The 17,549-nt window shown below is 37.9% G+C and overlaps 1 pseudogene; it reads left to right on the top strand.

Moving 5' to 3' along the window:
• Positions 1-4,772: 4,772 nt before the first annotated feature.
• LOC101046167 (PRELI domain-containing protein 1, mitochondrial pseudogene) lies at positions 4,773-5,684 on the top strand (annotated as a pseudogene).
• The last annotated feature ends 11,865 nt before the right edge of the window (positions 5,685-17,549 follow it).

Raw genomic sequence — 17,549 nt, 5'->3', positions numbered from 1 at the left:
ATAATGAACATAGTCTTTGCTTCCAAGATTCTTCCTGCACCACTGTAATCCTGCCTTCTTACTCCTGCCTCACGCATACCCAGACAACCACTAATCTGCTTTCTACCACTATAGATTAGTTTACATTTTCTAGAACTTTATTTGAATAAAATCATACAGTATGTACTCTCTTTAGTGTAGCTTCTTTCATTCAGAGTAATTATTGTCCTATTTATTCATGTTGCTCTGATGGGCATGGTGGCTCACACCTGTAATCCCAGCACTTTGGGAGGCCAAGGCAAGTGAATCTCTTGAGTTCAAGAGTTCGAGACCCTGAGCAACATGGTGAAACCCCATCTGTACAAAAAAAAATACAAAAAAAAAATTAGCTGGGCATTGTGGCACACATCCATCATCCCAGCAACTTGGGAGACTAAGGCAGAAGAATCAGTAAAACCTGGGAGGCAGAGGTTACAGTGAGCTGAAATCACAGCACTGCCCTACATAGCCTGTGTGACAGAATGAGACTCTGTCTCCAAAAAAAAAAAAAAAAAAAAAAAAGATTTATTCATGTTGTTCATATAAGTAAATAGTATTCAATTGTTTGAATCTATGACAATTTATCTATTTATCTGTTGAAGGTGAATTTGGGTTGTTTGCAAATGCTTTTGGTTATTATCTGCTATTAACATTTGTGTACAAGTCTTTGCATGGACACATGCTTTTTCATACAGTGTTTGTGTCATTTTACATTTCCACCAGCAATGTAAGAGTCTGAGTTGTTCCATATCTTCACCAACACTTGATACGGTTGATCCTTTTAATGTTAGACATTTAATATGTATGTAATATAACAGCATCAATTGTGGTTTTAATTCCCATTTCCCTAACAAGTAATGATGTTGGGCATTTTTTTACCTACTTATTTATCATCACATATCTTCTTTGATGACATGTCTGTTCAAAAATTTTTAAAACAACTTTTAAAAAACAATTCTTTGTTTTTGTTTTTTGATGGATGTTCAAAAAGGCTATTTTAATTCAACTCATTCCTTTCATTTTTTTTACAGTTGTGTTTTAAGATTTTTTTTTAATATCTACATACAAGTCCTTTTATCAGGTATGTGGATTGCAAATATTTTCTCCCAGTCTGTGGCTTATATTTTCATTCTCTTCACAGTGTCTTTTGAAGAGCAAAAGTTCTTAGGTTTAATGAAGACCAACTTAGTGATTTTTATTTTTGGTGTTATATCTAAGAAATCTTTGCCTAATCTAAGGTCACAAAGGCTTTTGCCTATATTTTTATCTGTATATTTTACAGATATACAGGTTTTATATTTAGGTTTATGATCCATTTCAAGTTTATATTTATATATGCTATAAGTTATGAATAGCTATGTGGTGGGGTTTTTTTGTTTTGTTTTGTTTTTTGTTTTGCATACAAGTATTCAACTGTTCCATCACCATTTGTTGAAAAGAATATTCTTTCTCCACTGAATTACCTTTGCACTTTTGTAAAAAAATAAATAAATAAAATAATTACATATTTGATCACTTGTTGCCTTTTAATTCTCTCTCTTTTCTGCATGGGCTACTAACAAAGCCCCTAACAGTGTCTTTCACTAGAAATATCATAGCAAATATCGGATCCTGCAGGAAGTCTGATTAGCTGTTATAGTCAGAACTCACAAAGATCATGCAAGGCCAAAGAAGAAAATAGAGTTGTAATATAAATTTAAAAAGAGAAAGACAGCACTGCCAGTTAACCAGGGAGGATAGAATACAAAGTTTTATCTCTGCTTCATTCCTAACCCTGTTAAACAAATTAAGAGAAAAAGTCATGATGCCTCAAGGGTAAAGAGTACAGGAGAGCAGACAACAGCAAATGAAAAGTAAAGACAAAATCTTGGAATCTGAAAAAAAGAGGATGAATGGTCAGTAACCTAGCATGCCAGAGAAAGTTAAAAACTAAACGCCCGTATTAAAGATAGCCAACAAGTTGTACATCAATTCTACAGAAAGATCCAGGAATTGGGAAGGCAGGATACAGGGTGAAGCTGAAATGGTCAAATTAATTCTTCTCCATATGGGTTTCATCTCTCTCTGTCTAGTCTCTCTGCATGGGCTAATTTTGATTCCTTACAGTAGAATTGTTGGGTTCCAAGAACAAGTGTTCCAAAAGCGAAAGAGCCAAATGGAAGCTGATTTTTCTTTCTTTCTTTCTTTTTTAAATGACCTAGCCTCAGAAGTAACACAATATCACTTCTGCTGTAATATTAGTAGCTACAAGTTCCTGCCCAAATTAAGAGGAGACAACACAGACTCCTACCTCTTAGTGAGAAGAATGTCAGTCACACTGTAAGAAGAAAATATGAGATGGGATATATTCGTTTGTACAGCCATCTTTGGAAAATAAAATGTATCTACTTTGATAAAGAAACAGAGGCCCAGAGAAGTCTGTATTATCCAAATCACAGTCAACAGCAGAGTAAGACTAGAAACTAGAAATCTGAACTCCTATTCCATGTTTCTTCCACAAACTCAACTTGATGCTTAATTTTATAAAATTCACATTGATGAGACTATAGAGTTAATGGATAGAGAAAATTTAGTATAGGGAAATTCTGACCTGAACCCTAGGTAAGATTTTCATGATTCAGTGAGTTCAGGCCATAAAAAAGCTATTACTCACCAGTAGAGCTATGAAAATTAGGAAATCCTAGAAAGGAATTTTTAATAATTTCCAAACCAAAAAAAAGTTAATGATACCAATGGAGGAAAGATTTATAAAGTCATACTTCCTCATTGTTGAGTTTTATGGCTTTCTAAAAATCTATGAATATATTTTTTATAGACAGCTTCATTCCTTTTTTCAGAGAGAGTAATACAAACAATTCTAGTGGGAATTAACTAACAACAAGAATCAGGTATAGTTTTCTAAGCAAGTTAAATTGTAACAGTATTACTCATTTTGATATGTTTTACTCTGCTAATTTATATATTTAAAGTAATGGATTAATTAGACTGGTCATGGTGTTTCATATCTGTAATCCCAACACTTTGGGAGGCCGAGGCAGGTAGATCCCCTGGGGTCAGGAGTTCAAGACCAGCCTGGCCAACATGGTGAAACCCTGTTTCTACTAAAAATACAAAAAATTAGCTGGGAATGGTGATGCGTGACTGTAATCCCAGCTACTTGGGAGGCTGAGGCCAAAGAATCACTTGAACCTGGGAGGTGGAGGCTGCAGTGAGCCGAGAACACACTATTGCACTTCAGCCTAGGCAGCACAGTGAGACTGTCTCAAAAAAAAATTAAATCAAATTAAAAAAATAAAGTAATGTATTAATTAGAAGTTAGTTATTGTAATGAATCAAAGTGTCATCTTAAGACAGCTATAAATCTCCAGAACAGAAGAGAAGAATTTAAAAAGGACATTAGGAACTTTTGTTTCCAGCTATGCTAGAGTAACTTGCATAAGACCAACCCTCCTGCCAGGAATAGCTATAAATCTCAATAAGCTACTAAAGGAAGTCATTTTCCAAGGCACTGGAGAGTGACCAAGGCTTCCAGAACTTGAGAGGTAATCCTCAAGAGAAAGGAAACGCACTAAGATGACCATGACACTTCCTATGACCTTTGATTTTAAGACACTTACCAATTCCAAAAAGGCTCAGGGATAAGAGGTCAAGGAGAAAACAGTGGCTCAGTGATTTTATCAGTCTTATAGGCATAGAAAGATAAAAATTAGAATTTAGGATAGCCAGGAATTAGAAGAACCAGGATCAAGGATTTTTTTAAAAATCACAGAAGTGAGTTGGACACTCCTGGCCACTTTTCCCCTTGAAAGATTTGCCAATTCCTAAACCATAAAATGTGAGAAGCCAAGCAGAAAGCAACAGCTAAGAGGCTAAATCTAAGCAGGCTATTAGCTGTCTTTTGGTGCTAGAGAGATAAAAATTGAAGTTTAGGGTTCACCAAAGAAGAGATCATCTGATAAACACCTGAGGCTTTCAGATCAGATCCCTCAAAGGCTATGCCTTTGCTGTAAAGCAAAACAGAAAGACCAGCTCTCATAAAGACTTAAATATAGCCTTGAATTATCTTCATCCCTCATCAAAGCTACCAAAACCTTCTACATTTCTCTTACTCTACCTACTATTAAAATACATACATATATATGTATGTATTACATATATATACATGTATATATATATAATTTCTACCGGGAGTAGTATAACATCATCTAGAGCTTTACAATTTCTTAAATTCAAAGTCTACATTTAATTTTTTTTAATTACTAATGATGATAGGAAATAGAAACAAATGACAAAAACCCAAGATTTTTTTAAAAAATCACAAAATAAACAGTAGACCAAAAGATGGTCCAGATATTGGAGCTATCAGAGGAAGACTTTAAAATTATTTTTATCAATATTTTCAATAAGATAAATGACACTATGGAGAATTTTACCGAGCAACTGGAATCGTAAAATTCAGTTGCTCAAAATAAGGACTCAATTAATGAACAGGGTTAAAGACGCAGAAGAATTACAAACCTGAAAGGGCAACTAAAAATAACGAGACTAGAACATGGAGAAAAAAGGAATAAAAAATATGAAAAAGACACAAGATATATAGAACATGCTAATAATTTTAGTATTTTCAGAGAAGTAAAAAGGAATGGTGCAGAAGCCGAATGAGAATTTTTGAAAACTGACAAAAGATCTCAAGTCATGAATTCAAAAAGCTTTTAGAATTCAAGCAGGATGAATACTAAGAAAACCACACCTACATGCACCATGCAAAACTTGTTAAAACTGAAGTTGGGCCAAGCCACGGCGGCGGCGGCAGCTGCTTGCTTGGGCACCGTGCGGCGGGGACTGAGCTGCGAGCCTGGCGGCGGGTGCGCCGCGGCCCGGCCCCCCCTCACCGTGCCTCCCGGGCTCCGCACCCCGGATGCTGCGTGGGTGCTGAGCCCGCTCCGGCCGGGACGACGGTGAGTATTTCCTGGGCCGGAGCGTGCTCCGGAGTTCCTGGGACCCAGTGTCTGCCGCCTTCTGGCAGCGGCACCCGAATGCCTACAGACAAAGCACACTCGGAGGTGACCCCTGACCAGAAAGTGCTGTCCCGGCGACTCCTGACCAGACCAAGACGACAGGATGCCCCGCTGGGCCGAGCGACTGTCTCCTGCCGATGCTGCTCACTCGGGGTACATCCTGGAGGCCTCTATTGAGGACCCACAGAATCAGACCATGACCACCTTCACCTGGACATCAACCACGCCCGGCCGATGGTGGTGGAGAAACGGTGTGTTTCCTGTGTGAACTCTGACAACAGTGGCTGGACCGAAATCCGCCGTGAAGCCTGGGTCTCCTCGCTGATTTGGTGTCTCCAGAGCTGTCCAGGAATTTGGTCTTGCCTGGTTCAAAAGCAACGTGACCAAGACTATGAAGGGTTTTGAAGATATCTTGGCGAAGCTGCAAGGTGAGGCTCCTTCCAAAACACTTGCTGAGACAGCCAAGGAAGCCGAGAAGGCAAAGGAGACGACACTGGCAGCTACAGGAAGGCCAAGGACCTCGCCAGCAAGGCGGCCACCAAGAAGCAGCAGCAGCAGCAGTTTGTGTACCAGCCCCCCCCCCACCACAGCACCCCAGACAGCTTGGCTCAGCCCAGCTGCCCTCCCTCCATTATACTTTATCATTAAAAATCAACTTCCAGCCCTATCTACTGTCTGTGTGGTGGGTTGAGGGTATCCAGTTTGGCATCCGCAGTACACAGGCACGTTATCCACGTCTGAGCCAGGTCTGCTTATTCTCCCATTGCGCGGCTGAGGACCCAAGCACAGAGGTGCAGTGACTTGCCTCAGGCCCCAGGTAGCCTGCAGGTGAACTGTCGATAAATGCCCCACGTGGGCAGGGCTCTTGGTTTTGTTCTCTGATGTGTCTCAAGTACCTGGAACAATATCTAGCACATAATAGGCACTCAATAAATACTTGTTGAATTTAAAAAAAACCCCAAAAAACAAAAAACTGAGGTCAAAGGGAAAATCTTAAAAGCAGCCAGAGAAAAAAGATACATTATCTTTAAATAAACAACAATTAATTGATAGTCAATAGGAAAAAAAAAATGAAACCAAAGAAAATGGGGTGGTAGCTTTAAAGTGCAGAAAGAAAATAGCCTCCAACTTGGCATATCCATTTAACAAAAGTATACTTCAAATATGAAAGAAAAAGAAAGAGATATTCATGCAAATACAAACTGAGAACTAATTGCCAAAGACCCACACTAAAATAAGAATTCAAGGGAGTTCTTTAGGTAAAAGGAAATGATTCCAGATGTAAACACAGAAATATAGAACAGAATGAAAGCAAGAAAATATGGATATGTAGTCAAATTCAAACGATTATCGACTTTATAAAGCAAAAATAATACCATATTGTAGTTTTAAAACATGTGTACAAATAATATAAATGACAGCAATGGGCCAGGCACAGTGGCTCATGCCTATAATCTCAGTACGTTAGGGGGCAAAGGTGGGTGGATCACCTGAGGTCAGAAGTTCAAGACCAGCCCAGCCAACATGGCAAAACCCGTCTCTACTGAAAATACAAAAATTGGCCAGGTGTGGTGGTGAGCACCTGTGGTCCCAGCTACTGGGGAGGCTGAGGCAAGAGAATCACTTGAACCCAGGAGGCAGAGGTTGCAGTGAGCCAAGATTGCACCACTGCACCCCACAGTGAGACTCCTAAAAAAAAAATGACAGCAATAGCACAAAAAGCAAGGAGGCAAGGAGATTAAGTAGAAATAAAGTGTCCTGACTCTGAAGTCTTACTATATAATGTATAGTAGATCTAATTGGCCAAGGACACATGTCATCTTAAGGTTAACCAACAAAAGAATAGCACAGATCACCTGAGGTCAGGAGTTTGAGACCAGCCTAGCCAACATGGTGAAACTCTGTCTCTACTAAAAATACAAAAATTAGCTGGGCATGGTGGTGGGCACCTGTATGTAGTCCCAGCTACTTGGAAGGCTGAGGCAGAGAATCTCTTGAACCCAGGAGGCGAACGTTGCAGTGAGCCAAGAGAACGTCATTGCAGTCCAGCCTGGGCAACAGAGTGAGGTTCTGTCTCATTAAAAAAAAAAAAAAAAAAAAAGTTTAATTCATTAAAAAGACAAAAAAAGGAGGAACAAAAGGGAACAGAGAACATGGGACAAATGTAAAGGATAAGACAGCATACATACCCCAAATGTCTTAGAATTACATTCAGTATGTGAATACACAATAATGCATCTACCCACTTCATCTCTCAAGGAAGTTTCACATGTTATAAGTTTTTGTTATTACAAAAATACACCAACAAAATTGAAAGTAGAATCACTAAAGACTGTACATCTTCCACTTTATCAGGTCTTGCCAAATTGCTTTCCCTCATCATACAACAGCTCCTCCTTCATGACATTCTTGCCAATGCTTGGTATCATAAGACTTGAAAAATTTGCCAATCTCATGGGCATGAAATACTGTCTTATAGATTTAATTTGCATTTACTTTACCAAAGGTGAATTTGAATATCTTTTAAATATTAACCAGGAGGATTTCTTCTTCTATGACTTGACTTCTTATATCATTTGCTCTTTTATTGTTGTGTTTTTGATTTGCCTCATAATTTATTTCATATGTTAGTCAGTCACTGGCTTGGATTACTGAGTAGATAATAGTATTCTTCATATAGAGAGAAAATACAGATACATGTTGGAGCTGCAGAAGTAAAAAAAGACAGAAAAGAGAAAGAGAGCAAAGGAGGGAAGGAAGGCAGGGAGGGAGGGAGACAGGGAAGAAAAAAGAAAGAAATTTAGGCACATTTTTCATTAACAGTTCATGAATTCAGTTTCAGATAATATATTGCAAATATCTTCTCCAAACGGCTAATTTCAGCTTTATGGTACCTTTTGCATGCTGATTTTAATATGGTTAACATATTTATTTTCCCTGTCTGACTTGTGCTTTTCATGTAAGAAATTCCTTCCCAATATGGAGATTAAAGATGCCCTTAAATTTTTGAAAGTTTAGTTTTCTCTTTTAGGTCTTTAATCTTTCTACAATGTAATTTTGTTTATAGTATGAAATAGATATCCAATTCTTTTCCATTAGATAGCCAATTGTCCCACTATCATTTATTAAATGGTCTGTAATCTATTAATTTATACTAGCACCTCTGTTATATTCCAACATCTCACATCTATCTATAGTCTAACTGCCTATGTTTGTGCCAATATCACACTGTTTTAATTGCTATTGCTTCTTATTAAATCTTGTTATATAATAAGATATTCTTCCCCTAACTTATTTTTTGAATTACTTTGGCCCTTCTTAGCATTTTATTATTCCATATGAATTTTAGTTTCAACTCATCAAGTTTCAAGAAATAAAGACTGGAACTCTTAATAGAAAAATCAACTTTATGGATTACTTTGAAAAACATGACATCAATATTGAGTCATCTTCTCACTGTAAACTTATTACATATGTCCATTTATTTAGTTCTATTATATATCCTTTTTTTTTTTTTTTTTTTTTTGAGACGGAGTTTCGCTCTTGTTACCCAGGCTGGAGTGCAATGGCGCGATATCGGCTCACCGCAACCTCCGCCTCCTGGGTTCAGGCAATTCTCCTGCCTCAGCCTCCTGAGTAGCTGGGATTACAGGCACGTGCCACCATGCCCAGCCAATTTTTTGTATTTTTTAGTAGAGACGGGGTTTCACCATGTTGACCAGGATGGTCTCGATCTCTTGACCTCATGATCCACCCGCCTCGGCCTCCCAAAGTGCTGGGATTACAGGCTTGAGCCACCGCGCCCGGCCTATATATCCTTTAGTAAGTTTTACAATTAATTCCTTTAAGGTCCTATGTATCTTTTGGTAAATATATTCTCAGTACCTTACATTTTTTGTTGCTATTGCAAATGACTTTTTTTTATATTTTCTATTTTTTTGTATATTGAACTTTTTCCAGTAATATGGCTGAAATTTCTCATAAGTCCCAATAATTTATATGTAAACTCTCTTTTTTTCTTTTATTCTTTTCTTTTTTTTTTTTTTTTGAGTTGGAGTCTCACTCTGTCACCCAGACTGGAGTGCAGTGGCATGATTGATCTCAGCTGACTGCAACCTCTGCCTCCCAGGTTCAAGGGATTCTCCTGCCTCAGCCTCCTGAGCAGCTGGGACGACAGGCGCCTGCCACCACCACGCCTGGCTAATTTTTGTGTTTTTAGTAGAAATGGGGTTTCAGCATGTTAGCCAGGCTGGTCTCGAACTCCTGACTTCAAGTAATCTACCTGCTTCGGCCTTCCCAAAGTGCTAGGATTACGGGTATGAGCACAGCACCTAGCCTATAAACCCTCTTTTAAGAGAGTACTTCATAACGGGCAATGGAACTTCCAAATCAAGTACCTGAATCCATTGCTGTCTCAGCCAGGGAACTAAATATAAAGTTTTAAAAGAGAGAGGAAAGGAAATACTATTTCTTTTAGTGATTTTACCCTACTTTGAGGCCTGGCATAAAGAATGAGACTAATGTTCAGCAATGGCTTTGGAGGAAGGTTCACTTTTTAATCACTCTTTATGCTACTATAGTTTAAAAAAAAAAAAAAAGAGAGACTAAAGATGAGGCTAAGGATAGGGCCAGATCATGACTGACTTGTGTGCCAGGCTATGAAGTCTGTATTTTATCCTGAAAGCAATATGCTTAGCTCAAATTTGAATTTTGGAGTTTTATTTTAGAAAGAGTTCGAGCAGTACTAAGAGAGATAGACCGAGCATGTATTTTTGAAGCAGGGAGCCCAGTTGAGATGCATTGCAATAAATCCCTAGACTACCAGCTTGTGAAGGCAGGGTCAGTCGGTTTTACACACCTTGCATCCTCAGAACCTAGCACAGTGCTTGACACACAACAGATGCTCAATAAATATTTGTTGAATTAATTGATTCACCAATTAATTAATATTAGGAAATATAATCAGGTGGAACCAAAAATAGTTGAGATGGAAAGGAGAAGACATAAATCTGTAAGTATTTTAAGCAAAGAGGAAATTTAGACTGGTTCCGAGATTCCTAGTTAGGGTGACTGCATAGATAGAGATATCCTACAACCAGAGAGGGAACAAAAAATATAGACAAGTTTACAGGAATATATAGTAAGTTCAGTTTCAGAATGTTGACTTTGAAGTACTCCCAATAAATTTGTCCAAAAAGCAGTTGTATCTGTGGATCCGTAGATGCACTGGGAGGTTGCTGAGGTTCTGGGTATCAGAGAGTCACACTGAAGAAGGGTAGAGTTCAAGTCTCTTTTCTCTATGATATACTGTATCCATCTTAAACTACCCTGTGTTCTCAGGAAAATATTCACAAGGACTTGAGCAGATCTGAATTTGCCTCTAGAAGAAAAATGTGATCCCACTGTAAAGACCTGAGTGACTCACCTCCATTTGCAAGTGACATGACCCTTCATTCAGGTAACAGCAGAACCAAATATGTTACCCCTGCCATCTTCTCATCTTTGATCCAAAATATATCACTGTGCCTTCAACAGTATATGCACACTTACTTCTCACCAGAAAAGTTCCCTGTGATTGACTGCTCTCCAGTTCTGGTGGAAGGCCATTAAGTTGAAAGGTTGATAGCCTGAGATTTATTCTCTGTCCGTTTCTCTAAGTATTCTACCATGTACTCTAGCATAAATATAAAGTACCAAATTAGCTTAGTTCCTTCACTGAGTACCATTTCAGTGTCATTCTCAGACTTTAACAAAGCCCAATATAAGAAGAGACATGAATAAAACCCCGGTGCATTTGCTTTAAAGTCTTTTCTGAGGTACTGACCTCTATGTTGTTCAATGTCCCTTACACAGATTTTCTAATAATAAATTCCTTATTATTTCTACTGGCATTTTTATTATAAAAGAAATTTACGTATGTTGTTACCAAAAAAAAAAAAAATGTTTTCAAGCAATAGAAAAGCTCCCACGGCTATCGTCTTTCCTACCCACACAATTCTAACCCCCAGAGGTCATCAAGTAGTCAGGATTCTTTCCATTGCAAGACCTGTAGCTTGAAGTGAAATGCAAGAGAGGAATGGGAAGGGCAGTACTAGGGCTACAGGAAATGGAACACGGGGTAGAAACTTCTTGTCTCTGGTTCTGTGAGCTGTTAGTCATTTTCTTACTTTTCTCTGGTGGAGGAGAACAGCCCTTCCCGTTATGAGAGACCATAGCCTTCCATCACTATCATCCAACAGGAAATGAGATTTTTTTCTCCCCTTAGAAAAATTCCAGGGACATAAGTCAATGAAGTACCATGGTTGGCAGTGCCCAGAAATTCATGACTAATTGAAGAAAAGCAGTTCCCTTAACGAAGGTAGACACTGTCATCAAAAGAAGCAGAAAGTTGTGCTAAACAGCAAAAGTGACTAAAGACATTATATAATCATCAGTAGTTTTCTGGGTTCCAGACATTTTCTCTGAATTTACAAGCATAAAAATATATCCTTTTTATGTTTTACACAAATAAGAACATACTATGGCAAATTCCTCTTAGGAGTTTATCAAGAAAAAAAGGTTCTTCTATAAATACTATATACCTTCTTTTGATTGGATGATGAGAACTCTCTAATCCACTGTCTCTTTTTCTCGACTATCAGGAAGCTCAGAGCTAACTACAATGTTCAGTTACTACAATATTCAGTTACCATAACTATATTCAATCTCATTATTTACTTTCATGCTCTTTTCATAATTTTAGATTTCTAATTTCTAGCTTGTCTAGCTGTTTGGTACCTTAAGTGTCTTTTATTGTAAACCACCTCAAATTCTTTTTGAAAGAAGATGGAATTTTTGTCAAGTTCTGCTAATATCTAATTTTTTTTCACTTTTTATTTTTTCCATTATGAAAGTAATGACTGCTTATTATACAACATTTAGACAATAAATGGAAAAGTAAGGAGAAAAAATTGCCCATGTTCCCACCACTATTCTCACCATAAATTATTAACATTTTGGTGTATTGTCTATTTTTAAGAGTCAGAGAAACAGCCAAGTATTATAATCAGCTCGACTGAACAGATTCCTTACTAATGAAAACATCTCAGGAGACTTTAAATTATGGAAGGATCCTAGGAGAATTAAGAGCAATAAGGGAAGTCTCTGAAATTTTGACAATGGTTACCCAGAATTTATTCTTATAAAATTAGTACTAAAGCACAGCCTGTTAGTCCATCCTTCCCAAATGTCGTCTACCCACACCTAAACTAAAATAAAGCTCAAAAGAAAACACTACATTTTTCTTAAGCTCCTATAATTGTATTTATCCATGAATTTGGTGGGAAAATTATTCCAACCAAAACAAAAAGTCTAGGTATCATGGCCAAAATTATGTTTTTGAAACACACATTTGATAACTCAGTAATTAGATGACCAATTGTGTAAAGTTGCCAAGGTAATAAAAGCAAAAGAAAAGTTCTAGAGAAACTTTAAGATTATTTGTATGCATGCCTGTTTCCCCTACAAACAGAGCTATATTTTGACTTTGATGGAAAGTTAAGAAAATAATTATACAAAATATCATAATTTTAATACAGGGCTATTAGTCATCTTGGGCTGCCATCACAAAATACCATAACTTGTGTGGCTTAAACAACATAAATTTATTTTCCCACAGTTTTGGAGGCTTAAAGTCCAAGTTTAGGATGCCAGCATGGTCCATGTCTAGTGAGGGCTCTCTTCATAGCTTATAGACAGCCACCTTTTCAATGTATCCTCACACTGCCTTTTCTTCATGCCTGCAAGTGAAAAAAAAAGCAAGCTCTGGTTTCCTACTCTTCTAGTACACTAATCCTATCAGATCAGGGCCCTACCCTGATGACCTCGTTTAGTCATAATTACTTCCATAAAGGTCATATGTCCATAAAGTCACATTAGAGGTTAGTCACATGTGATTTTTGAGGGACACAATTTAGTCTATAGCATTCCATTTGCTCTAATAGTTGTATTTTCTGGCAATAATTTTATGTACCTTTGAATATTTTGAAAATAAGCACTCACAGAGGGGTAAGTTCTTCGTCTTCTTTCTAAGTAACAGTTCACCAATAGCTTCACACAACAAAGTAAGTTTCATAAAAACTAAACGTGATATGAAGACACACATGGCAAGATGCACATATGTACAGGTGGGCAGGAAGGGAGGGAATAGAGAGGTTCAAAGTTCATTCACTTCTGAATCAACTGAAACCTTTTGTTTCACCTTCAGATTTGGGTCCTAAAATACCCACTATCATGAAACATAGCTAGGTTGGTAAGTAGATAGGTAGCTATGGTGAAACCATTAGAAATCGATAACCAAAAGTTGGTACACATGAAAGAACTGGATTCAGAATAAACAATGCAAGCTGAGATTAGAACATTTTGTTTTGTGGTCCTTTTATATCAAGTGTGCTTGTGTCTAAATATGGAATCAGGAGACTATTTTGGGTCAGAATTTAAAATAATTCCATTATTTTGTATGTCTGATTAACACATTTGTCTTTGAGGTTCTTCATCTGAAATACAAAGCTAAACAGAAAAATATATAAATCAAATATTTTGGCCTTTCCCTGGTCTTGCTACTATGGGCTGATACTATTCAGAAAGCATGTCTTTTTCCTCACAACATCTGAAGTACAATATAGAAATTCATCCTTTTCTATATCGAAACTAGGCCTTTCCCCAAGATTTTTATTTTGCATTTAACAAAATAACAGCAAATATCAGGTATTAGAAGGATCGAAACAACCTCTTCTATTCTGTTGTCCTTAGAACACCATCTTTTATTCATAGCTTCTCTTGTGGTGCTGGGAGGCAGATTCTGTTGCTATAGCAACGCCCTGAATATCCTTGGGGATAGCTTACAGTTTTACTTTTTTTTTGAACAACAAAGAGCCATTGATACGACATGTTGCCAAAGGTTATAAAAGTTGAATTCTAAAATGAAAATATTTCTTCTATAGAAGTGGTACACCATATGCGTCCCACAAATTCAAAGAGATATGTAAGGATACGACCTTTGTGTGAACACTGATGAATCTAGTATAATACTGTTTGGATTCAATGGATTATTCACAGCAGAAGTAGTTGAAGTGTATGCCTTGTTTTCTAAGACCACTGTGGGGGATAAGGGGTTTATTCCCAGTATCTGTAAAGATCCAGGAGCAAGAAAAGAAAAATAAATCAAAGGTCCCATCCCTTACATTTTGTTTGTTACTTTGTAATCACCTTCCCATCCCCACCCCCACCAAAATGAACTGCTATATCAAAATCCAATTACACTTTGACAGTAAATAGATCCTCAAAGAGTGGTTGTTACTGAATCCTTGCTCCTCAGAATAGATATTAAACGTACGAGATTCTCAAGTGCTCTGAAATCTGTATTCCTTGCTTCATTTTAACTGGATTCTCTTCATCTGTGAAAAAAATTCTTTAGCTGGCTGCTTTGTTAAACTACGGAAAAAATTTCAAGTATTTCTTTCAAGATAAGCCATCTCATTCCCCTAGAAACCTGAGGGGATGCACTGAGAAACACAAACGAGGAGTTGGAGGCGCCACAGAATCGCTTTCTGGGAAAACAGCCCTAAGATCTTATAGAGGCTCAGGAGATGGGAATCTGGATTTTTCTCAATAATGGGAGAGAGTGGTACATGCTCCAAATGTAGACAAAACATTAGGATTGATCCCAGTCTCCTCCACTCACCGCAGCCTGAGCAAATTCCCTGGAGTTAAAGACCCTCCCAGCAGATCAAGCAAAGCCCATGACCCAAGGCCATTCATTCATTCATTCATTCATTCCTTTGTCAATATACTAAGAGCATGTTATGTCCCAACCACTCAAAGGCTTTCCAAATGCTTATTAAATGCCTGGTTGTACTCTTGAAGAGTTAGTCTCTCATTCAATAAAGGCTTCATTGACACAAGTTCTATAGGTATAATATAGAGAACTTTATTAAAAATAACTGATGTAGAAGGTAATCATAACTTGTAACAACAAGCACACAAATTGTGTTTCTAAACACCATTTACCGCTATAAGGAACCAGGACTACTTGGAGAAATGGCTGATTCCAGAAATGGTTGAAATAGGAAAGACACAAGGCAACCCGGAACATTTTGTTTTTCAAGAAAGCAAGAAAGTGCTGACACACGTATAGAGGCATGTCAAAAGGACATAAGAACTAATTTGAAGGAGCTCCCACTGTCCATATCCCAGACAATTTGATCATCAAAATGAATAATGACAGAGATAGGTTATCACATTAAATAAAAAATAAATGAATCAGTCCATAGTGATATTCAGAAGGAGACAGGAAGGCAGAGAAGAGGAGAAAAGAGAAGGAGGAGGTAAGGGAACAAATAAAAGAAGAAAGCTCCACTTTACAGAAGAATACCAACTGTTATGGAATGAATTACATCCCCACCAAAATGTATAAGTTAAACCCTTAACCCTCAATGTGACTGTATTTGGAAAGAGGATCTTTAAGAGATAATTAAGGTTAAACGAGGCCATAGGATTGGGTCCTAATGCAATAGAACTGGTATCCTTATAAGAAGAAGAACACACCAAAGGGCTCTCTCACACTCGCTTGGGTTCTCTCTCTTTTTCTCTCTCTCTTTCCCTCCATGCACAGAGAAGAGGTCCTGTGAGGACAAAGTGAGAAGGTGCCATCTGTAAGCCAGGAAGAGAGGCCTCATCAGAAACCAATGCTGGAAGCACCATGACCTTGGCTTTTTAGCCTCCAGAACTATGAGAAAATAAATGTCCATTTAAGCCACCCAGATTGTGGTGTTTCACTTGGCAGGCCAAGTGGACTAATACACCAACTGAAAAATATTGAGGAAATGATAGAGTCAGAAAATCACCATTTTTCAATCACCAATGTAAAGATGATCAGTAGATACCAAAACCACTGGGTCAAAGACTATGGTTTTAAAATATCATCACACGGGTTACCTTTACAATAGGGAAGTTAGGCATGACATCACCATCCTAACTAAGTAATCAAACTTAGCATCACCAAGAGTAGGACAGCCTGGCATGTGCCTCCTAGTGGATCCAATAAGAAATATACATCACGTATCCAATATTCTTGCAAAGAATGTTTAACCTGAACCTAACTGTGAGAAAACAATCAGAGGAATCCCCAAAAAGGAGAGATTTTTGCAAGGCAACTGATCTAGATCATCAAAACAGAGTCAATGCCATAAACAAAAGAAGTCGTAGACCCCTTCTAGACTAAAAGTCTCTAAACGTTATAACCACAGAATTAATAAACTTTTAAGTCAACAAAAGTCAACTCTCAAGTCAACAAAAGCACCTAAATAGAGATATTGGGTATAGTTGGGGAAATTTTTTAATGGGCTGTATGTTAGATGTCAAAACTGAATTCACATTAGTTGTCTTTAGTATGAACAGTGTAATGGGCATATAGAAAATTGTCTTTACATTTAGATAGTGCAAACTGAAGTATTACTGGGTGAACTATCACAGTGTCTACAATTTCCTTTCAAGTGGTTCAATAATAACAGAAAAGGATACATATATCTATGTATAAATAAATGGGGACCAGGCACACTGGCTCACACCTATAATCCCAGCACTTTGGGAGACCAAGGCAGGTGGATCACTTGAGCTTAACAGTTCAAGATCAGCCTGGGCAATATGGTAAAAGCCCATCTCTACTAAAAATATAAAAAGCATACCTGTGGTCCCAGCTACTCAGGAGGCTGAGGTGATAGGATCACTTGAGCCCAGGGGGCGCAGGTTGCAGCAAGCTGAGATCATGCTACTGCACTCCAGCCTGGGTGACAGAGTGAGACCTGTCTCTAAATAAGTAAATAAATAAATAGAGAGCAAAATAAAGCAGAGGTAGTAAAATGTTAATAATTGATTAATATAGTTGTAAAGGGTATACAATGTTCAATGTGTTATTCTTTCAACTTTTCAGTTATTTGAAAATTTTTTTAATTTGCAGTTTAAAAAATAATTAAGAAATATATACTAAACTGCTCAGAAACATTTTATGGCCTACAGCTCACTCTAGCTATTATTGACCATGTATCTACCAAGACCAAATGGTATAAACCAAGCGTCCCCAAACTACGGCCCATGGGCCGCATGCGGCCCCCTGAGGCCATTTATCCGGCCCCCCGCTGCACTTCAGGAAGGGGCACCTCTTTCATTGGTGGTCAGTGAGAGGAGCACAGTATGTGGCAGTCTTCCAACGGTCTGAGGGACAGTGAACTGGCCCCCTGTGTAAAAAGTTTGGGGACACCTGGTATAACCTAATGCTTAGCAAGCACAGATATTGGTTCCCAACAGGCCTGGGTTCAAAATTTGTCTCTCAGACTTTATACAGACAACAATATACGTTTTTCTGCAGTGAAATGGGAATAATAATACCTAACTGATAAGCAGTTGAGAAGACTAAAGGGGGCATATGAAATCTCAGGAGGCAATTATTCTTACCTGGTGTTAGGAGGATCGGGATTG

The sequence above is a fragment of the Saimiri boliviensis genome, chromosome 2 (assembly GCF_048565385.1).
Source record: "Saimiri boliviensis isolate mSaiBol1 chromosome 2, mSaiBol1.pri, whole genome shotgun sequence".
NCBI classification, from domain to species: domain Eukaryota; kingdom Metazoa; phylum Chordata; class Mammalia; order Primates; family Cebidae; genus Saimiri; species Saimiri boliviensis.
This window is presented reverse-complemented; position numbering and strand designations above follow the sequence as displayed.